Source organism: Patagioenas fasciata, chromosome 1, assembly GCF_037038585.1.
Source record: "Patagioenas fasciata isolate bPatFas1 chromosome 1, bPatFas1.hap1, whole genome shotgun sequence".
Taxonomy (NCBI): Eukaryota; Metazoa; Chordata; class Aves; order Columbiformes; family Columbidae; genus Patagioenas; species Patagioenas fasciata.
The window spans coordinates 10989773-11013830 of NC_092520.1; positions in this window are offsets into that span (position 1 = coordinate 10989773).

Genomic DNA, 24058 nt, shown 5'->3' on the forward strand with positions numbered 1-24058 from the left:
AAACACTGCTCTTTGGTGCTATGAAATGAAGATCATTACTTCATGTGTAATTTGGTCACAAGTAGAAAGAGAATTTTCCTTCTCTTTAGGTAATAAAATTTGCTGCAGACAGTGAGACAGAATTTTGATTATGTGACCAAGTGAAGGTCTGCGAAGGTCAGTGTTGCCCTACTCTTAAGTCCAACAGGAAATTGATCCCAGTAGGTCCTCCAGTGACTGTGGAGAAAAAGATGACCACAATTCAAAGCATTGCATGTCATCAATAAGACATCACAGGTCAACATGCTTGTGCATCTGTCCTCTCGTGGGGTATCATGGTTGTATATTTTCTGGAATACTGTTATATCTTTCACAAAGGTTTGCAGATCAGGCTTCTGTTGAGAACTTGCAAGTAATCATAGAATAACATAATGAAGCAAGTCTGCAAGTAGAAGGCCACTAATCTGTGACAGTGTGTCTAAATAAAAGAATGTTCCATTTAATTTCAAGTTTTCATTGTTCCTCCGTGCCTTCTGGAAGAGTTCATAAGTTTTACCAGTTCTTCAGGTCAAGTGCTAGCTGTTGAAACAAGGTCCTTTAGACTGATGTCCCCAAAATTTGGGCAGTTATTTGGGTATCAGTAATATGACTTCCTTTTTGAATTTTAAGACAAGCGGTGGAATGCAATGCAATGAAATCAAACCAAGTTTATTTAGATTTACATGACAGTGATCCTGATGTCCTGCATTTATTGGGAAAATACTTACAAGACACTGTTTGTAGTTTGATATGCCATGGTTGATTTTTATGAACCAGAAAACAAAGCATTTCTAAAACGCATGTGCTGAAAAGCGAGTCTGCAGAGAAAAGAATAGCACTGCAGGGTGCCTTGCTTACTTTGTCTTATTGACGTTATGTCAGATCTGGTCAAAAGACAAACAAAATGATCATTTTTCTAACCACTGCCACTGTAGACTCACTGTGGAAGCCAACAGCCAAAATATGATCTTCCTGGTTCATGAATCAATAACAGCAATAAAGAATTTACAGGTCATACTCTTCTCTCCGTTGCACCTGTACAATTCAATTGTGAGATAAATTCAGCCTTCATTTACATCTGAGGAGCACTGCAGGACTGCTGTTTTTTCCCTGAAATAACTGGAATTCAAGGTCATTATATTAATTTACTTCATGGAGTATGAATCCCTTGTCTTTCACTGGAAGCCTCAAAGGCCAAGTTGCACACATTCTCCCAGTAGACGTGCACAGGATTCACCAGGATAACCTATTCTTATCGAACCCTGTTTTAAGTTCTTGCACGTCTTTGTGCTGTTCTTTCATGTTCATTGCTTTTCCCAGCATATGCTCATGTCTTATGCAGGGTCTTCTGCATAAACCCCTCACTGATCTCACAGGCCTAGTCAGAGCCAGCTGGTGCTTTGAAGTTACCAAAGAAAAGATGCTGGAGAAGTGCATGGTATTAAGAGGTACTACCATGAGGCTACATCAAACTCTATGGAGAAGAACCGTCTACTGGTATTTTGCTGGCATCTGAGACATTTGCAGCAGCAGTAGATAAAAGGTTTTATCCACACAAGCCTTTCGTGAAAATTAATGGGTAACAAATCTGTCACTCCGAAAGACTCCATTTTATTTTAATGTCCACACTCTAGAAGAAACTCAGTGTTATAGAAACTTCAGGAAATCCTCAAATCAATACATAGCAGCTACCTTCCATTTCTGAGCAACAGGGGAAAAGGGTTCTGCTGAAAATATGTTCCTCTTCCATTATATCTATAGGGCCTCTTTTCTCTGATAATAGGATGAAGCAAATTTCAGAGTTATAATTAGATTTTGATTCTTTAGAAGTGAACTTTAACATATGGATTGCGATTAACTCCTCCTGACAGAACAAAGCACAGAGACAAATGATGCCATACACGTTTTTAAAAAAAAAGAAAGTCAGATTCAAACCACAATTTAGGTATTAAAAATAAGGCTTCCAAGCAGTATTCAGCTGCATATGCTCCAAATTTCAGTCCTGGAAAGCCCATTCAGCTGCCTCCTGACACTGACAGCTGAACTCTGGAGTTCTAACATCCCCCTGTGTACCTAAAGTCATGCCAAGGGAGGTCAGATGGGTACATGACTCAATGATCCCTTCAATAAGGCACTCATGGGAGAGAGACTGGGTTTTTGTCTCCATGTCACTGTGCTGACATTAACTGCTACTGACTGAAATGCTGAGGGAGTCTCTGGAGAAAGGACCTGGCCCGTAGGTCAGGATTTCTGCTGCTCTCCTGGATGATTATTTCAACAGCCTCAGGCAGAAGTTGGCGTTAAACCCAAACCTCCTGTTTTCAGAGAAAGTTCTCTAACCATTGACTGCTTTATTAAAGAGGGATGCCATGGTCATCTCTAACTCCTGTGCTTTGAAATGAAAGTGAGCCACGCTTTGCACTTGGAAAGAGGGGAGAAAATCTTCCTTAGGAGTGACTTCTACATCTGTTGCAAGACACGCAACCTTACCTACCTGAGAGAAAGATATTACAATAAATTGCTGCCCTCTGCAATCCACCTCAGGCTTGTGTGGACAGCCCTTGTCCTAAGGTGTGTCCCTGTTTGGGAAACACTATAACACATCAGGACCCTGGGGGCTTCAATACTAACAACTCAACAAGTTTTATAAATCACATTTCCCATCCTGTCTTCTATTTTGTTATCTGGAAAATGGGTACGATGATGCTACTTTGTATTTAAGTTCAATGAGGACAAATCCTGGGGAGCTTTGTTTAAGAACTAGGTGATATTACATATATGTACATTACATATGCATGGTACTATATATCTGTAATGTTTTACAAAACACTTCATTGTGAAGTACTGTTCTAGGTAGGATTCTAGTGCTTTTATACATATAGATTTCCTTTAGTAGTGTACGTGCGGCTGGAAAAAGGGAATTTGCATCAATTATCTTATTGATTTTCATGCAAAATGCACTTATTTTATGAAAGAAAAATGCAAGACATCTTTATTTGGCTGTCAGATTGTCAGATAGGCAATTTTTCTTAAGTTACCTTTTTCTTCCCTTCCTCTGCAGTTTTAATTGTAATTAAAATTGTTGATTCTCTAAGCTGGCTTGTCTGGACAAAAAAATTCCAAAGAGCATAGCTATGCTTTAAATAAAATTCAACATTTTCTTTGTTAATTGAAACCAAACCACAGGATGATTCTTTGGCTGATATAAACTGGGATTATTGTGTATAGCAACTTAGGCCAGGTGAAAATTGCACTCTGGGACTCTTCTATTGATTTGCACATGTAAAAGACATTTCAAATGGATGTGTCTCCTCATAGCAAAAATGCATTGAAAAGTAAAAAATGTGTATTACATTTTTAAAAATTATTTTTAACTGTCCTCAACTTGTCTCAAAGGAATTTCATTTAAGAATCTATAGATTTTTTTATAGCTCTTTAGGATTATAAAATAGTGTTTGATTACAGGTGATAGGTGCATTAGTGCTTTAGGTATGGTAATAAATAGAAAATATTTATGTTTCCTCCTATTATGGATTTTCAGGACATTCACTATTTTATTTTTTTTTCTTTTGAATTTTTCTTTTCTATACATAAACAGAATAATCCTCAACAAATAAGAATGGTAATGCTATTTCTTATATATTCATTATTATTGTTAGTTGTAATTATTATATACTTATTCTTATTACTGGTAATAATTATTGTTATTTCTGTTTATCAGGAGGCTTTGCACTAAACCAGCAACATTTGTCTCAGGAAAAGACAATTCCATGGAGAAGCTAATTATTTTTTAATTGGCAGAATGATTTCTGCGTCTGTCATGTCCGGTTTTGAGGTTAGATTATTCAGGTTTTCTGTTTTATTCCCTCTCCTCACATCTACTTTTTTAGTAGAGTTATTTCCTACTACACTTTGTTTCCTTGTGCTACGATTATTTGTTTGTGCTCTGGTTTCTTGTCTGCTTTGCTAGAAGACCTAAAGAAATCACAATATGGCACAGTCTGGCTGCAGCCCCAGACTTAGATCTTTAAAATATGCCTTTATTTAGAGAACTGAGAAAAGAGATTTATGAAACTTCTACAGCTTTCCTTAATCTGGAGCATTGCAAAGGTGTAACACAACTCCTTGAGTTTCTGACAGCAAGAACATTTTTAGTTTCCATAGAGAACAAACTAATAATTTAATTACTTCATTTTTCCCCCCGCTCTCTTGCTACACATTCTCGTGTCTGTTTAGAAATACTGATGAGTCTAGATTTCTTGTGGAATTTTTCATGAGCTGATGACTACATCGCAGTGAAGAATAAGCCTAAGTATGCACATCCAAGTGACATGAAATTCATGTCATCTCACTTTTAACATATAAACATTAGTCAATTTAGTCTAAAGTAGGTCTTAGGCCCCTTCTGTAGCTGATGAAGTCACCTCCATATTGTGTCATTCTTCTTCCTTACTTGATCTTCATTTTCATGATTATTGTTTTCTAGGATTGTGTCTGAATATGTAATTAGGGCATGGATGTTGTATTCACCACTGTCTGGTCATCCTATAACGCTAAGTTAATGAGAAATCTATTAATACCATACCAGAACAAAGATAACCTGAATCACCAAATGTCTTTCATCCATCTGAGGCAAGAGAACCTGTGGGTCTGCAACAACCGTGCATTAACCTCAGTGGCTTCATGTGTCCTAACAGGCGAAGACCAGACCATGCTCTGACCATCCAGGTAACTCCCTTGGTCTGATTTGTTTCCATATAGCTCAATCTCTTCCTCTCCAAAACAGGGTGGTCTTCACCAAACTGCCAGTTAGGAATGGTCCCTTGGCCAGTCCCTGGCCACTCTTCTGTCCTGTCTGGAGGAGTGTGAGGTAGCTTGAGTCAAAAAAATGCTCCAGATACCCTTACTTTTAAGCTTTGGAGATGATCCCAAGTCAATGCTTGAGCCGTGCCCCAATCCTGTCTTATTTATTACTTATTTAGCTTTTAGAACTATGCAGAAACTATTTAATATTCTTTCATCGTGCAGTCTTTCTTAATATCTACAAATTAGCATTTTCAAAGACACAGGACAGGTAAAGAAGAAAACATATGAATAACTGGAATGCATTTATTGTGATGAGAATTCAATCAAAACAAGACAAAAAAAAAGTGACACACAGAGAAGGCCGAGGTATGTTGTGTATGTGGGCAGGAAATAAGGTTTTATATTTGCATACAACTCTTCTAAATCCTGAAACAGAAACATAAAAATGTAACTGCTCCTGTTCCTGTGCTTTCCCTGATGGCAAACACCAGGCTGCAAAAGTCTTTCAACTGCGTACCCAAAATGTTTGTACCAATAAATGGAAACTCTCTTGATGGTATTACCAAAACTATTTTAATTAGTTTTTCAGCCTTTCTAGGAGTCATTCTAATCCTTTCTATTGTGAAGCTGAGATATATCTGTTAAGATTCCCAAGACCTTCCCTTAGTTGAATTTTGACTGTCTTTTCCATGTTTTTGTTTGCAGTTTTGTAAATTAAGAGTTTTCTGAGTCATCTGGTTATGCACATCTAATGAACAACCTTCTTATCCAAGCAGCTCTCTTTGCTCTTTCTTCCTGAGCTGGTCTGTGACACAGTGTAATGAGGAGAAAAAGTCTCTCATCAGCTATAGACGTATGGACAATCAGCTAATTTGTCAAGCATTTTGTTTTGAGGAGGAAGCAATTTGCAGTCCAGGTGACAATGAAAGACAGGTGATAATGAGCAGTAGATTATATTCAGAGTCTCGTGTGGTTTCTGAGATCCTGCGGTCCAGCACTACTTCCGTCCATTTAATTTATCTTCTTATAACATGTTCCTCAATCACTGCACACCTTATGGACATTTACCTGCAAAACCATCCTGTGGAGGAGGGAAGCTTCATCACTGTTTCAAAGATGAAAAACCACAAACCCATAAACAACTCCCTCCCTGTAGCATGTCATACTTTTTCCTGAGCTCCAAAATTTGGAAGGTGTATAGTCATATTAGTAAAGTGGTCCATTTGGGCTACAGAACTTCACTGAGAGATCAGATTAATTAGTTGAAATGTACTGTCATTGCTGTTTTGCTTTCACCACTCAGGCTCCTGCCGTTGCACAGCACTGGTCTGGACACATGAATTTGTGCAGATCTGGCTCAGCTACACACAGCATGACAGTGTGTTGTGAATCTTAACTATTCCTGTAGTGATTTGCTCAGCATCATGTAAAAATACTCTCCCTGGGCTGGGAACTGAGCTCACAGTCTGTGGCTCCCAACACAGTATCACTAGCATGAATCTATCTGTCCTAGATTTTTAGATGCTGAGTGTGAAAAATTTCAAGTGTATCTGGAGGTTTTCTATAATTGATATTTTATATTCTGGTTTCTGCCTCAATGTATCTAATTTCCACCAAACACCAACAAATTAATTTCCTGCCATTAAACCTGGGAGTGGGTCTGATACTCTGGCTGATGACCTTTAAACAAGACAGATATGCAATCAATAAAAGGTTTCCTCTCTCTAAGTGAGGCTGGGATAAAGTGCCACTACAATGCACAAATCTTCACAACCTTTTCAGCTCAGACATGTCCCATTAGTAGTAAAACAAAAGCAAACAGAACAGAAGCATCTGCTTTCTTGAGAGATCACTGAGATGCTTATTTAGGCATTTCACCTGAAAAGAACGGTCTCTGTACTTTTTTTCACTTATCGGTCAGTAAATTAGAGGTAAAAGTATCGGTAATGATAAATTTGCCGCAGTATAAATCCTGGATGTCCCTGAAGAAGATACTTGTTGTAATCTGGACTTGTTTATATTTTCAACCTATTTTTTATTTAGCTGTTTCTGAAATTTCAACTTTTAGGTTTTAAAACAAAACAATAAAGTTCCACCCCCATGGAGAAGTTATAGGCACATTTTTATATTTACTGTTATTGAGAAGAAACTATTCCCTTTTTCATTATGCAAATACTTCCAGAAATAATGAAGAAGTATGGTAATGATATATGCAAATCCCAGCAATAATACTTTGTGAGATGTTCCTATTTTATGTCATAGCAAAGAGCCTTGACTTTCAAAGCACATAAATACAGTATGCTTTGTAGAGTTAGGAGGGAACAACCCCAAATTATACACTGAGTTACCTTCCTAAAATAAAAAATAAAAGCAAGGAAATGTGCCTTGCAACTCTCTCTGTTTTATTTTTTGACAATAACAGTAACAGACAAGCACAGCTCCTCTGAGTCATCCTCTCTCATTTCCTGGCTCCCATGTCAAACAAACTCTACAAACTGATGGAGAATGAGCTTTTTCTTTCACATCTTATTTTGAAAGGTTCCTCATAAATTCTTCATACTACACATCTTCTCAAGTTTTGGTAAAAGTTGGTTCCAGTCAGGTGGACAACCTGCATTTTACATTAAAAATTCTTTGCTTCTTTCCTGATTTATTTATGGAAGGAAAGCAATCAAAGCTGTCTAATCTATTTTTCTGTGCTGAACAAAGTAAGCTGTGTTTATCTTGCACTTAGGTTCTTTCTCAATGTCTTGACTTCTCTTCCACAGCTTCTTGACTATGTAGGGATGAAAATTTTCTTCAGAATCCCAGCAGGAGTCTTTTAAATGCCTTATTGATTGGCCGTAACATCTTCTGGAAATACTGATCCAACATCATGTGCAGTCTTTACCTTCAGTTTCTGATGACATTGGTGTTGTTGAACCTTGCCTTTAGCTGCACAAAAGTCATTTTTCTAATTCATAAGAGTCTTAAACCAGAGTGGTAAACCCTGGGTGCCAAGTTCTGGATAAAGAAGGTCTCTGTCATGCATATCTCATGAGAGATGTTCAAAGAATGCAATTCCAGTGTGGGGGACTGACTGGGACCATGGCCATGTGAGGCCCCTCTATAACTAACCGTGGTGCATGAAACGCACAATTAAGTAAATGTCCCAAGAGCAGAGATTCAGTGAGAGGCAGTGAAGAATCAGAAGAGATGTTATGGAAATGATACCTGGAAAGATGCTTCTTTCACGTGAATCTCTTATATATAGGGAACATAGGGAGCAAAAAGGTAGCTGAGAGTGACACTCTACAGTTTTCCCTCCATCCCTGTGTGGAGTGAGAGAATAAATAAAAATCAGGCTCACGCTGCTCACACACTCGAGACCTATCAGGATTGGGTTCCTTATCAACATTGCTTTTTCTGAGCATACATTATTCATATAATTTTTTTGTCAAATCCAGAGTCCCTGAAGGATTAGTGTTCACTTTTAAAAAACTTACATGAACTCAAATTTGCATTTCCCGTTTCATTCTGCCTCTCTAAGTACAATGTTATTCAGACCCATTTGAGTGATCTAAATTACATTTTAGAACTAGCTAGTTAATCATGCTAGAGACAGGCATCTCAAAAAAGAAAAAAAGGTGGAGGAAAAAGTAACTTGGATTTGACTCATTAGCATGTAGTCTCTATGTTATAAAAGAGCTGTAATTTTTAAACTAACTTTAATAATAAAGTCAACCCTCCTGAAGTAGCTCAGTTTCATGTCAAATAAAGCAGACTGAAATAATGTTTTTCAGGTTTGGTGAAATGAAAAAATTGAAGTGGGGAAAAACTATGTACAGCTGAGTCAAAAAATGTTTTTCAGACTGTTCAGCAATATTACTATTATAAACAAAAGTGGATGAAAAATACACTGCTTTGTTAGGTGAACCTGACATATTTTTCTTTGTGTAAAATTTTTAACCTGTTTGTTTAACCTCAGTTTTATTTTTATTTTTGTTTTCAGTCACTGTTTGAGTTAGATACCTTTCTCAGAAAAAAAAGTCCAGAAATTTCACATGACTACCAGGCAGTACCTCCTCTTCATCTTCTTCTGAGGAGAGAAAAGGTTCAGAGCATCCAAGTAAGGTTCCCTTCAGCCTTGATAAATACCTTCCTCTTCCTTTTGATGGGCATGAGATCACCTGCTCAAGCAGCACAGGTAACCTGGTTCTCACACTTACAGGTGGAGAGAAACCTTTCAAGCTCAATGGCTAACAATGCCCCTTACTGAATCTGTGATCTTCGGGCACTTATTTAACTGTGTATTAGAAGCAGTTTGTATCTAAGGGGGTGAGTGCTAGTTACCATCACTGAGGCCTTGTTACGATTGCAAATGAGATTTCCACATTCCCACAAGGAGTTTAATTGCTTACTCCAGTTGATTTCAAGGGGAGCCTGGGATTTAATTCCTTTAGACATTTTTGAAAAATCTGTCCTACTTAATTAATGTCTGTTCAGTGCTTTGAACATGTTAAAAATGCATATCAATGTGATGTATTCTTGCTGTTCGTGAAATATCCATGCAGCAGGTTGACAGGTATTTATGTGAACCATATAGCAAAGACTTATGAAGAAGTGATAAGACACTCTGAAGAGAGGCATTTTTTACAAACAATTCACATACTGAAATGAAAGTAGAAATCACTGTAAGTAAAGTGGAGACACATAGTTCATGCAATTATGGTTGTACTAGTACTCAAAAGCAGTACTGAAAAGGTTTAGTTAATATGGGACTTAATGAAGTTCAGTTTTAAGACTATGTAAAAAAACTCAGAGAAGAAAATACTGAATTCCTAAATTCCTCTTTGGTGAGTAAACAATAATTTTACTTTTTCTCAGAAGTGCTGCATAACCCTCATTTCCCGAGTATATTCATAGAAGGTGCTGAGTGCTCAACACTGCTGAAAAAATCAGGTCACCTTTTTATAAGATGATGGGATGGAATTTCAAAAGAGCTCAACCTGATGTTGTGGAAGCATGTAGAGGGTGGAAGTAAAGACAGATAACCTGGAAGTATTTATCTGTTCAAAACATTGTCTGAGCATCCAGGGACAAACTTAGAAAAGCTTAAAACCCATCTGGAATTTAGATGGGGATGTCAAAGACAACAAGAAGAGCTTCTCTAAGTACGTAGCTGACAAAAAGAAGACTAAGGAAAATGTGAGCCCATTGCTCAACAAGAGATGGGACCTGGTTACACAGGACATGGAAAAGGCTGAATACCTTCTTTGCCTCAGTCTTTTCTAGCAAGACTGGACTTCAGGAATCCCAGGTCCCAAAGACCAGAGGAAAGGAAATAGCAAGGAAAATGCTCCATGTAAGAGAACCAGGTCAGGTGATACTTGAGCACCTTGGGCATACAGAGGTTCATGGGCCCTGATAGGATGCACTCAAGAGGGAGCTGGCAGACATCATTGCAAGGCCAGTCTTGATAGTCTTTGATCAATCATGATGGCTGGCAGAAGTGCCTGAAGACTAGAGGAAACCAAAAGTTACTCGTATTTTCAAGAATGGCAAGAAAGAAGACCCAGGGAACTACAGGTTTGTCAGAGTCACCTCGATCCTGGGGAGGTGATGGCTGGAAAACCATTTCTAAGCACATGGAAGGCAAGAAAATCATCTGGAATAGTCAGGTTGGATTCGCTAAGTCGAAGTCATGCTTGAGCAACTTTAGAAACCTGTGTGATAAAATGGCTGACCTGGTGGATGGGAGAAGGGAAGTGGATATTCTCTACCTGGACTTCAGAAAGGACTTTGATACTGTCTCCCATGAGATTCTCAATATTACTAGCAAATTGAGTGAGATGAGCTTTCCCCTCTTCTGAGCACTGATAAAGCCACACCTGGAGTGCTCTGTTCAGTTCTGGATTCCACAGAACAAGACAGACGTGGACATGCTGGAGAGAGTCCAACAAAGGGCCACTAAGATGGTTGATAGGCTGGAGCACGTCTCCTATGAGGAAAGGCTGAGAGATCTGGGAGTGTTTAGTCTGGAGAGGAGAAAGCTCAGGAGGATCTTATCAGTACCTATATATACCTGAAGGGATGCTGCAAAGAGGGTGGAGACAGGCTCTTCTCCATGGTGCCCAGTGCCAGGACCAGAGGCAATGGGCACAAATTGAAACACAGATGGTTGTCTCTGAACATCAGGAAACACTTCTTTACAGTGAAGGTGACCAAGCACTGGCACAAGTTGCCCGGGGAGGTTGTGGAGTCCCCATCCTTGGAGATATTCAGGAGCTGTCTGAACATGGTCCTAAGCGACCTGGCTCTAGGTAACCCTACTTGATCAGAATGCTGGGATGAGATGAACTCCAGAGGCCTCTTCCAATCTCAACCATTCTGTGATTCTGTGATTTTGTGATTCTGTGATGCCACAGCACTCCGTATAGCGAGGAGAAGATTTATTTTCAAAAATTGACCTTATAATTAGAGTACAACAAGTGACTCATTTAATGTTTAATGGTGAGTCAAAATCTTTACATACAAATGTAGTATTTGGGGTACAGCAAAACATCTCATTTGAGATAGTATTTTACCCACTACAAAAATGTGTATACCCATAGTTAATCTTGCAATTTTTCCAAATGACCAACTCCAATACTTATTATTTTCTCGGCATTTTTTTTTTTTTTAAATTTCTTTCAATCCAAAAGAGATGCAGGGTCATTTGTTTTAAGAGCATAATGGATTTAACTATTGTTTCTTTCACCTGTTTACTTATCAGGTCATTTTTAGCCATACTTTGAAAATCTGAATTCAGGTAAATAGTCCAAAGTTACTCTTAATTTCAGAATACTCTTCAGAATCCTCTTACTGAGGACCTTAAGAAAGAGAAATATCAGCTAATAAACCCCTTTTGATATGACAGAGTAATATTCAATTAAGATTATTCCGGCAGCTGTTAGATGTCAGTATCGTTCCATGGAAGTCCAATTAGAAGTAGATTTCTCCGGCTGTAAGCAAGATAGCTCTTCAACTGTGAAGTTTGGAAGAGGTAGCTGTTGGTGTTCAGCACCTCATCTATTAACAAGAGCCTTTAAATTACATACTCAGTGGAGCAGTAATCATTAGAGCAGACTCAAGATGCACAATAGAGATTTAATTTCCCTGGAACTGTTCCTAATGAAATTCTGTGTGGTGCAGACTATTTGAATTACATTTTTGGGTGGGTCAAAAAAAAGGTATAAGGAAAACAGTGGTGTTGCCTAAAAATATTCATTAAGATCCCTTTCAAAAATTCCAATTGGATATGATATGAAGGTTGAGCAGCCAGATTTTTTTTTCAGCAGCCTAATGTATTTAACCTTTATGTTTCTTTCATGTATTTGATTTTCTACAGTGTATATATAATGAAATATCTTTTTTTTTTTTTTTTTTTTTTCCCCCCCTGAGCTTCGAACGCTGCTGCATAATACCCTGGGGAGTTCTCCAAGGTTATTAAATCCATTGCTTTGTCACAAGTTACTAGAGGCTACACAAACTCTTTCTTCTGCTTGGAAAGCTGCTATAATATTTCTGGTCCTCAGCAATGAATAATATGATTAGTACCATAGGGAATACAAACAAAAACATTAGCAAAGTACATTTTTCAATATTTAAGAGGGTAAGCTGATCCTCAAAACAAAAGTTGCATATTCTTGAACACTGTCTAATAACATTAACCTGAAATCACTTGATTTAATTGCCCTGTTAAGCAGTTTATTGCATTACTTATGGGATAATAGAATGAGTTCAAAGTGGGTTCATTGCATTATCTTATAAACAATGTAGCACATCATTAAACAGGATGATAGAAATCAACGTATTTTATAAGAAACAATTACAAAGGCTCATGCAAAGCTGCTAATGGGAATAGCAGAAAGACCTCACTAAGACAAGGGAAAAAAGGCCTTTGTGGGGATAAAAAGACAAAGCAATGTCAAACTATAATTCCTTAGAATCAGATTAGAAGCACTATTCTCCAAAATTTTTAGTTTCCCTCTGGTCTGATATGCTGCCCTTAAGTCTTCACCCAGAAGTGTATTGAAATCTCTTGCTTGGCTTATGGATAATAATATCAAACAGGTATTTTGTCAGCTCTTTTCTTAGAGCATTTAGCACAGGTGTGTGACAGTCTTCTAATCTTCCAGTTTGCAAACTTGTGAAGATCTATTTTGACTTGTGTGTCCACAGGTAGTACAAATAGAAATGTTCAGGAGAGACTGAAGAGGGAGGACGTCTGATCCAATCTGCTCTGGAAGAAGTAATTTCGTATTGTCTGAGGGAACTGATGGTGCGGAGGGGAATGCTGGCTCAGTATCACTTTAGTGTCCCTCAGCGTGGTGTATCTGCTCTTCTTTGCCGTGACATCTTCACACTCCTTTTGATGCAACCCCGGGAATTTCTAGGCATACATAAGAATGAGGGGTCCAATTTAGTTCTCTGTCCCTTCAGAAATGAGAATAGACCAAAATAATGGAGTATCCTTCCAGAGGTCAGATCCAAAGTGAGAGCCATTCAGTGATCCTAACAGGCCAGAAAAGTATTTGCCTGCTGAGCTGCAGAGCCTGAAGGTGATAGGGGAAGCAAGTTGAGGAGATGTCAGACACCCCTGGCTGAATGCCAATCCTGCATTAGGAACATTTCATGCTCCACCTTTCAATAACTGCCGCAATGATGCCCATCTCACTCACACTGTGTGCACTGGCATTTCTGTGTACACTTGAGGGGATTTTAATTAATCAAAGCAATTTTCAGAGTGGGGAACTTGCAGAGAAGTGATTAGCCCTGTATACCTGCCTCTTTCCTCATTTGCAATTCAACCGAGCAATGCACATAGTTCAGGGTCTAACTTGGATGAAGAGCATTTTCGTCTGGCAAAAGTGAGGTCCTGAATGTAAAAAATGGGTCAGGCACTTGTTATGTCATGGCTTGCAGTGAAAACATAGGCTGGGTCTTTCCCAGTAAACTATAAATTTATTGTCTCAGAACTCTTAGGCACATTTCAAGAAATAATAGTAAAACTTCCCTCTATACAATTTGTTGTTGTTTGTTGTTGTTGTTGGTGGTGGTGGTGGTGGTTGGTTGGTTTGGTTTTTTGCTGTTGGTTTTGTTTTGTTTTGTTTTGTTTTGTTTTTTGTGGAAAGTTCTTATGTGCGAGGAACAAGCTCCAAACAGGAAGATTTGACCAGAAATAATGAAGATCCAACTCTATAAAAAAGCTGGTTTTTGAACCACCATTACCTGCAGTAGGAGTACACAGGAACAAGACACCCTTCCTGTAGTTACAAAGGTATGTAAATGCATTTTACATACGCTCTGGGAATAGGGGGGGCAAAGATTTTTCTTATCTGGACATCAGTCTCCAATACACTCATTTGAACATTTTTCAGTTAGCTATTGTCATTTGTTACAGCTTCTCTAAACATCTTGAATTATTACCTTGTCTTAGCAGTACCATATTCTTGCCTGACAGAGAATAAGGACTTCAGGACAGGTATTCACTCACACATTGACTTTAATTTTCAGTTTTAGTGGAAGCACTTTGATTTATACCGTCTAAAACTAAAGGGAAACCAGACCCTTCTATAGAACAGGAACGTGTTTATCCTTTGACCATGGCACTCATATAGCAAGACCTATTGCATTTCTTAGTTAACAATAGTTAGGAAGCTTTGCTGGCTTCCAGCTCAGCACAGAAAAGCCATTGCAATTACTCTTTGGAGCTACTCAGGCAAAGTTTTTGATTGATGAAGCCTGAGTGAAGATAATAGCATGGAACCTTTTCTACTTGTCATTTCAGCAGCAATTTTTCAGGCTACTATGTATTGTTTATATACCTGGAAACTGTGGACTTTGCAGGCAGGGATTGCAACCCAAATGTCTGAGTGCTATACAGTCAGTTCACATGGAAAATAAAAGCATAGGATATATAAAGACTCAATCTTGATGTCAAATAATCCAGATCAAAACTCTGACTGACAAATGGTGAAATTGGTAGGGTAAGTAATCATAACAGTTCAGGAGGGAAGTAGTAAGGTTTAATGGGCCTGAGAATCCTTTGTCCATGCTCTGCAATGTGCGCAACCCATTGGTCCTGGGTCTGCCCTTCGGCAGAATAGCAACATTTAAGCACCATCAACAGCAAGGAAATGAAGGTAAGAGAGCTCCATGCCATGGAGCTGGCACTGGTAACTAATTTGAACATAATACCTACAATTGATGTTGGCCATGGCAGTGAGCTCTTCATGACTAAATAAAGCCACTTGATAGAAATTATGTTATGGACATGGATTTGCTAATAAGAAGATATTGTGATTTACCTTAATTGCATTTGTACAGTTCTATGTCTCCTTGCCAACACGGAGGGAGACCTGCGTTAAATTCAAGAGTATTTTTCAAAAGGCCGCATTATATGTCCCTCAATATAAGAACAGGATTTATTCTGTAGTGTCCAAATTCTGTAGTGTCGTTGTTTTGAAATGTTTCATCACAGTTTCTGTAGACTGCCACATTAGATGCCCTGGGTTTTACTGCTCTCACGTACTCTTTTCAGCCTAGCTCTGGAGCTTGAATGCCAAGCTAAGGGAAATCAATTTTAGTGCCCAGAGAGAAGAAAAAGTGATATGGAAGGCCATTATATCTACCCACTGCTCTGCTGCCCTCCAGTCTTGAAAGGAAATTTGATAAAAATGACAGATCTTTGGTGCAGAACATTTCTTTACTCTCACATCAATACCACAGGATACTGAGAGGCACAGAGAGGTGTTGTGATAAACTGCTTTTCTATTTTGCATTTTTGTTCATAACAGCAAACATGGACATTTAACTTATGCAAAACAAAAAGATGTCATATAACTTATTATATCTGCTGGAAAATCAACTTTAACAGCTACCTGCAAATTACTTTTATGATCTTTCTGAATGATTTCTCTTCCACCCCTCGGCTTGGGGATTTATGTGCAATTCCTCTGTACCTTTGTTCTTGCTGGAACACTCTGGTAGGAACCCATTTTTGACTCAAACATATTCTCTAATGTCTAACTTGCACCTAGCAGTGGATCAAACTTTAGTTTAGGATGACTGAGACATCTTAAAGCCACCAACCTAAATCTAAGCCAAGCTGAGAACAGCCAGAGCTGTTTGTCATTGAGGGAGGGATTCATCTTACCCATCTTTAAGAACCTGACAGTACTTAAGTCTGAAAAAAATCTCATCCTCTGAAGTCAGTGAGGAGAGAGGCATCTCCAAACAGTGATACATCCATCCTAAGGCAAGTATTGAATATAGGAGGAAAGTTTCCACCTGTAGTGCCAATTTTTCTTCCAGTGTTGCAGAAGAATCCTGCTTAAGCCTCAGTGGCTTCACTTATGGCAGCTGAAGGTAAGATACAGGAGACCCCACTTATTTCTGGTGTGTTAAAGACATTCAGGCTGCAATTCTTTTCAGATTTCCAGAGTCTCAAAGGAGGCTTTGTGTATACTCTAAGAGAGACCACTATATGAGCACAAAGAATAGCATATTCAAAAATTGCTGTTGTTCCTGTAACTTTGTTACAGACTAGAGCAACTCAGGAACTGGCAAGTAGTTTGTTTTTTGAATAACCATGTTAATATATGTTATATTAGGTTAATACCTAATTTATTCAGGATATTTGTGTATTTGTTTTTCTTTCAAAACATGTTTTGCTATCAGACCCCCCTGCTCCGGCAAGGGGGTTGGACTGGATGATCTTTCGAGGTCCCTTCCAATCCCTAACATTCTGTGATTCTGTGATCTGTATTCTCAGATTCATTATATATATATATATGCATATAACAAACATAAAAATGCATTATTATATATATAAATATCTAAGCAAAGCTCAGGGAACTTGTTACTATAAAATATTTCAATAAAATTTCATCAATATCAATTTAATTGATACACAATTAAACACCTAGAAAGACTCTTTTTCATTGTTGTTAAGGCAAGTTTCACAAAATTTCCTGCCAGTTTCCCTCACTTCACAGCCTACCCACAATATGTTTTACTTTGAATGAAAGTACAAGATCCTCAGAAGGGGCACTATGCTGTTGTCTTTTAGAAAACAAAGGATTCAAGTCAGGCTCTCCCAGTGAAAAAATATGTGGCAGTGTGATGTGGGAAAAAGGCAGGCTGCTTTCATGCCCTGTATGGCTTTATAGCTGCTACCACACCAAAGCCAAATAATGCACATGGCAGATCCAAGAATCATGTTTCTACAAACTTTTTCAGATTCTGATATTTAAGGAAACTCCTTCTGAGTCAGCTTGGACAGCCCACACTCACTCGCCTGGTAGTTTCAAAGTCTTGGTTTGGGAGGGCTCATGTTAATGACACAACATGGGATCGATGTGTGGAGGATGCTGTCAAGAGTAGCTGGGAGCAGCTTCCCAAAGGGCTGAGGCGTTTTAGTTTGCTGCAGTGCTTTTGTATTTCTACTGCTTTATAATACTGTGCTGGGTATGGTATGAGCAACAAAATCTCTCTACATCTGTCACAGAATGTATTTCTAACACTATTGTGGTTTAGTAGCATTCTGAGATTTGTTGAGCTAGATTAAAAGTTTAATATATGATTTCTGATAACTCTTAATCAACAGGTGATTGATAAAGTAATTTAAAACAATTTGATGCCTTTTTTTATAACCAATAGAGTGACTTACTTAAATATTCGATGATGGCAGGGTCACACTATGCATACAAAAGAGATAAATTAAGTAATACACACATAAACACATATGTAGATATGGGGATAAAATAGAGTTATAAATCACACACATACTAATAAGCATTAATTCATGGATATGTAAATATATGTGTCATGTATGTGTAAGTATAGCTATGGCTAAAATTTTGCTCTTGAGTTCAGTGAATTGCTCACTTTTAGTGCAACATTCTCGATGAGCACTTGTTGGATGTCAAGAAATCCATCTTCGCTGGCAGACTCAGCTGAGTGAGGCCTTTATATCCTTATTGTATCGTCAGCAGACGATTATTGAGTTTTTGTGAAGTCAGCTTTTTCAGACATCCCCGTAAGAGGGAGATTCTGGTCACAACCCTTCACGGTCCCAGAGAGCTCAAAGGGTCTCACTTTACGATCACTATTTATAAGGTCGTGAAATTGTTGACTTTAGTCAGTAAATTTCCTTTCTTGCCTCACTTAGGAGGGGGCAGTTTCTGGTACCATTTATCAATGACCAAAACTTGGTAGATCATATAGTCTGTATCGTCTCACTCAGACTGTGATCCAGGTATCAGGGAAGTCACAGGTGCATTAGGATGTTGGGGATGACTGAAAGTTCCTATTTTTCTCAGGCAGAAGGGGATCTTTTCCCATTCAGTTGGACTTCAGGGAGCATGGACGGGGAGCCTCCCCAACATGCGCTGTTTGCCCAGGCATCCAGGTGCTCAAGGGGCTCGGGGTGGGGCATTTGCAACCACCACAAAATCACAGATGTTTTCCAGAAAATATCACCTCTTATGGTGAGATCTACACAGTCTTGTCCACCAGAGCCATGGGTGGTTGGCTGTGAATGCTTATGAGAGTGTTCAGTGTGAGGACATGAATTGGTTTCACATACATTACTCATAGGATCATCAGACAGCAGCTTTTATTTACTACTTCAATAAAGTAACCTGAAAAAAGTGTCCTCTTCTTCTGTGACTAATCTACCCTGCTTTGTATCTACCTCTGAGACTTATTCTCTGAACAGATTTATAGTTTTAGTTAGCCTCACTATCAAGAATCATATATCCTGATCCTGTGGTGGATATAAATGGGATCTCCTCCATTCTCTTGCAATGTGTACTGGAAGCAGTCCCTGACCTATCTATGATGTGATCCTGTTAGGGTTCAAACAGAGCCATGCTACTATTAAGAAACTGGTAGTGAAACAGATATAAATGGTGCTACCTTTATTCATATTTCTGTTTTTTTCCTCTGAATGTAAAGATGGACATGTTCAGGCTATTCCATGGCCTGAAAAATTAAATATCAGGAAAAAAAGGGTACCATGCACATATGTATATGTATAGATCAGAGTATCACAGTATGTTTGGGATTGGAAGGGACCTTGAAAGATCATCTAGTCCAATCCCCCTGCTGGAGCAGGAACGCCTAGGTGAGGTCGCACAGGAACATGTCCAGGCGGGCTTTGAATGTCTCCAGGGAAGGAGACTCCACAACCTCCCTGGGCAGCCTGGTCCAGTGCTCTGTCACCCTCAATGAGAAGAATTTTTTTCTCAAATTTAAGTGGAACCTCTTGATCCCATTACTCCTTGTCCTATCATTGTTTGCCACCAAGAAGAGCCTGGCTCCATCCTCATGGCACTCACCCTTTATATATTTATAAACATTAATAAGGTCACCCCTTAGTCTCCTCTTCTCCAAACTAGAGAGACCCAGCTCCCTCAGCCTTTCCTCATAAGGGAGGTGCTCCACTCCCTTCAGCATCTTTGTTGCCCTGCGCTGGACTATCTCCAGCAGTTCCCTGTCCTTCTTGAACTGAGGTGCCCAGAACTGGACACAATAGATGATCTATATATGCATGACAAGTCAAAACCTTCTAGGATCTATCAGATTGTCTGTGCCTGTGATACATGGAGGGTTTGGGCATAGCAGGAAGTAGAAGACATACCTTTTTTATTTTTTTTCCAGATTTACCCATATTGGAAATCCTGACATTATGCTACCAAAATCTCACATTCTCAGTTTGAGTATATGTTCAGAAAAGATGCTATCCTGATCATTAAAAACATTGTCATTTTAATAAGATAGGTGTTAATGTGGTCACTGAACATACAGTCGTACCTTTCCTACTCCCATTCTTACGGACATTGAGTTTGGAAATAATCCTTTCATGGAAAGTCCTTGTGAGACAGGAGGCTTTCCCTTCTTCTCTTTACCCATCCTTTGCCCTTCCTTTTATCTTTCCACCTCCAAAAAAAAAAAAAACAAATGAAACAATGTTCAGAAGAAAGGCACTGAAACAAGGAGCCCAAGACATACTTGCTTTTGAAAGAGTTTGCTGTTCTAACTTTAGTTGCAAACCTCCCTTGGAGACTTCTTCTGTGAAAGTGATTTTAAATTGATAGGGAAGCCTAGCCTCAAAGAAGCTAATAGCAAAGTGCCCTTTACTCAAATGAGGCAAAGGTTTTACTGTCTGTAGTAACAGTCAAAACGTCTGTAGTGACACTTTTAAAACTTAAAAAGATATGGACTATTACTGTACTATATTTTACCACTTATTTGGAATGAGCTAGTAGATACTTGAAAAGTAACATTAGTCTTAGTTTGCTTCTTTGAAGTCAGTGATTTGACATCAGCTTTGCCAATGGGGAATACTCTGGAAAAGCCTGACAGACTCCCAGAGAAAGAAAATTCTAGAAGCAGGAGGTTAAAAAATAACAGCAACATCAAGACTGAGCACCCCACTTTGGCTTTGAAATTGCTGTTCTCTGCTCTTGTCTGGAAGGGAACAATCAGACAAATGCAATACTTTTCCCTGTTATTGATTTGATTTGTTATTTTTATTTTTAGAACACAATTTCATTACTAGAATCAGACTTCCATTGTCTGGTTTTGGCCTCCATATTGGGCAAGACATATTAAATAAAGTTTTGAAAGCATTTCAGCATTAAAAGGCTAACACAATAGTATGGTTGTTAGAGCATCCAAAAATTAAACAATTGTAAATTGACAAAATTGGCATGAGATTCTACTGTTCCATTTTCATGCAAATGTACTGGAGGATTTCAGAGCAACTTTTCATGAGATCAGAGTTTAAGAGCTGCCATACTGGGACAGACAATTTGTCTAGCTGTATCTTGTCTCAGCCAGTGGTCAGCAATGGATGCTTAGGAGAATAATATAAGGATATTAACTCATTCAACTGAAATGTCTGAAACTGTCCTGTCTGCGTGTCACATAATGAGACTATGAAGCTACTCCTGAGCTGTCATTGTGAACAGCTTGGAATAATAATATGAAGCAATACTTATTTCAGGTTGCCATAATTGAGTTGCAGCCCTCAAGAGGAGCTCAGTGCAAATGCCTTTCAAGTACACTCTAACGCTAGGACAGCTTGAGCAGTGGGAGACAGTGAACACCTCAGTTCTTCAAACCCACCTTTTAAATATGCTAAAACCTGAGCAAACTTACAGTGAGTGATTTTTCAGGGGCAGATGCTCTTCCTGGGAGTCACAGCCACCCTGGGCTGGAGACTATAGATGGAGCTGCAATCTGTCAGTTCAAGCTTGTATTAACACAAAAGCTCTGCTTATTCATCATAAAGAATTCAAAGGGAATATTGGGTTATGGTCCACCTGTATATATTGGGGACTCAATGCCACAGTTTATCTTGAGACAAGATAGAGCTGTATTAGCCCCAGGGAGGCCAAGGCAAAGGGAAGAACTAATTGAAGAAAGTGCCATTAGTTTTCTCATCATCCTTTATGAACAGGAATGGAATTATGCAACATGTCCATGCACTAAAAAACAATGAATATTTTTTCCGAAGAGCATCTTTCATCCAAATTCCACCTTTCCACATTTTACAGGAGATAAACTTGCTACATTATGATAATTTGTGCCAGCCAGCACAATTAAAGCCCCTTACAAGCCTTAATAAATTATGCTTTTTTGCATTTCAGCATGAAGAGGAAGATGACAAAGGAAAATTAGCATAGTTACATAAATGAAGTACCTCTATGAATGTTACACAGGGCATTTTAACCAGCAGCAGAGGTGAAAGATGACATATTTCAGCATTTATACTACTAATAGTCTGGATTCTGTGGAAAAAAAATATAAAAGTGGATATTATCTCAAGGGCACCAAACAGATAAATCTCTCTTGCCCTGTGTATTTTAGATGGTATGTTGGAAAAACTGTGCTTAAAGCCAAACAGCAAATTGGAAAATTACTCTATATCTGGGAAAAAAAAAAAATCACATTATCACTGGAAGAGTGAATCTCAGCCTTCCACAGAGCAGTCAGTTGCTTTATCCAGTTCAGTGGCTTATGAAAAACTGATACATAAGCTTCATAATAGACTTAATATTTTTGAGGTTGCCTGATCTCACATGGTTTGTGCAGGAAGGCATCAGAGCAGGAGCTTATAGTGCCCAACACTGCTCTCATTCACCAAGCCCAAATGAAAAGGGATTTGCATGGAGGCAGTGGGCAGGTTAAGAGCAAGGATGAATCTTCCTTTCAACTTTCAAGCAGGGAGTGAGGTAATTTGCAGTTTCTAACCATGATCTATGAACTATCCTGCAACAGCCCTGTTAATAAAAGCACATATCCTGTGAGAGTATGGGTACACGGCTCATTCTATCATCATGAGCAACACATTCTTATGGATACAACATCTTTCCCCATATTCCCTAACCCAGATGGGCTGCTGAAATTGCTGAAATGCTGCGTTTCTCATGTATTTCCTTCCAGCTCCCCCTGGTCACGCAGAGAGCGGCAGGAGCTGGGTAACAAGCTTTGAGAATGCCAGCTGTGAAATGAAGGAGAGACACCAGGGATTGCTTCATTGGATTTGTTTCCCCTACTTTTTTCTTTCTTTTTTTTTAATTAAATGATTGTTTTCACACTGTGACTGTAGCATGTGGAAACAGAGATAACTGAGCATCTTGACCTCTCACAAGCTTTTATACAATAAGTATTTATAAATGTACAAAGATATATGAATATACACACATATATACATGCAGGTAGTTAAATGCATGTGTCTATATTCATACACCCACGCCCATACAAAAGCATCTTAAACAGTGATGGGAAAAGCTGTCTTGTCCCACTGCATCAGACACTCCAGTCACAGAAAATCACTGACATAAACACACATGGTCCCTGTTCAGTGTTCAGGTCCTTGTTAAGTCCCTGTCACCCAATGACTGGATAATTCATGTGCATAAATGAAAGAATTAGCACAGACCAGCATCAAATCTACTGTACATGAAGGTAGCTGTCAGATTTTTCTTGTCTTGACTTAGCACAGATGATCCAGAATGTCTGGATAGAAATAAAGTTTTAAGTCAGAAATGGACTGTACTCTTGCATATTGTCTCCAAGCTCATCCTGTGGGAATTTGAAAGGCTGCTTAGTTTTATCATCAGTAATGTCTGCAGCTGTATAAACCTGCATTAGCAGATTCCTTATTAGCCCACAACAGCTCTGTTTTTAAATGAACCCTACTTCCTCAGGAAGTGCATTTGAAACTAGCGTACTTAAAATGTTACTTCAAATGAGGAAAAAAGATGTTTCTTTGGTAAAACAATGGTGCAAGCAGAGGCCTTTTCTTCATATTTTTACACCTGCTGGAAAGTTTTGGACTGGATCCCATTAGATGCTCAACCCATGGCTGATACAGCCTAATATTTCTCATCAGTCTGGCTCTCTGAGCTCCTCAGGTGTCTGCTCCCTGGAGCTTCAAGTAAAGAGTTTGCAGATTTGGACAGACATGACACACTGAAAAATTTCCTCTTAACTCTCAAAAAATGGAAATCCTGTGAATATTTCCTTTCAGGAGAAGACTGTTCCTTGCTTTTCAGAAGCACAGTTTGTTTCTCGAAAGCTCCCCAAATGATCCAAGTAATAAATAATTTTTCAGGGCAGAAAATTCTGTTTTCCAGCCATCCTTAGTCCTTTGCCCTTCCCTTAAGTTCCTGCATCACATCAAGAACAAAAGCATCCCAAGAAGCTGGAAAGCCTGAAAAGTACTGGTTACTTGTGCTAGAGGAAGAGTCTGGTGGCGAGAAAATCGGAGTCCTTCCCACTTGTGTTTAAATCTGCTTTGTGAATCTCAGGTGATTTTGAAACATATGGAATTCCACCAACAACATTTTTCAACCCATTCTTGTTGCTATTCTGCTCACTATAACATGAAGATGACACACTGGTGCTGTTTTTTAAATGGTGAGGACAGCACTGCAGGTATCAGCATGATTTTAAGTCTTGATCTATTACATGGAAATAGACAACTTAGTGAAAATGAATGTACAAGCATGGGTTTTGGGCAAGGAATTATGTACAAGTGTTTGGTGTGAGAAACATATGAACAGATAAGGGTTGGGAAAGGGAGAGAAATTTGTAAGGCAATGCCTTAGCAGTCAGATTTCAGGAGAAAAAAAAAAATGGGTTATCCTATCTGTATGCACATGGATTTTCATTTTATTGGGAGCTATGCACATAT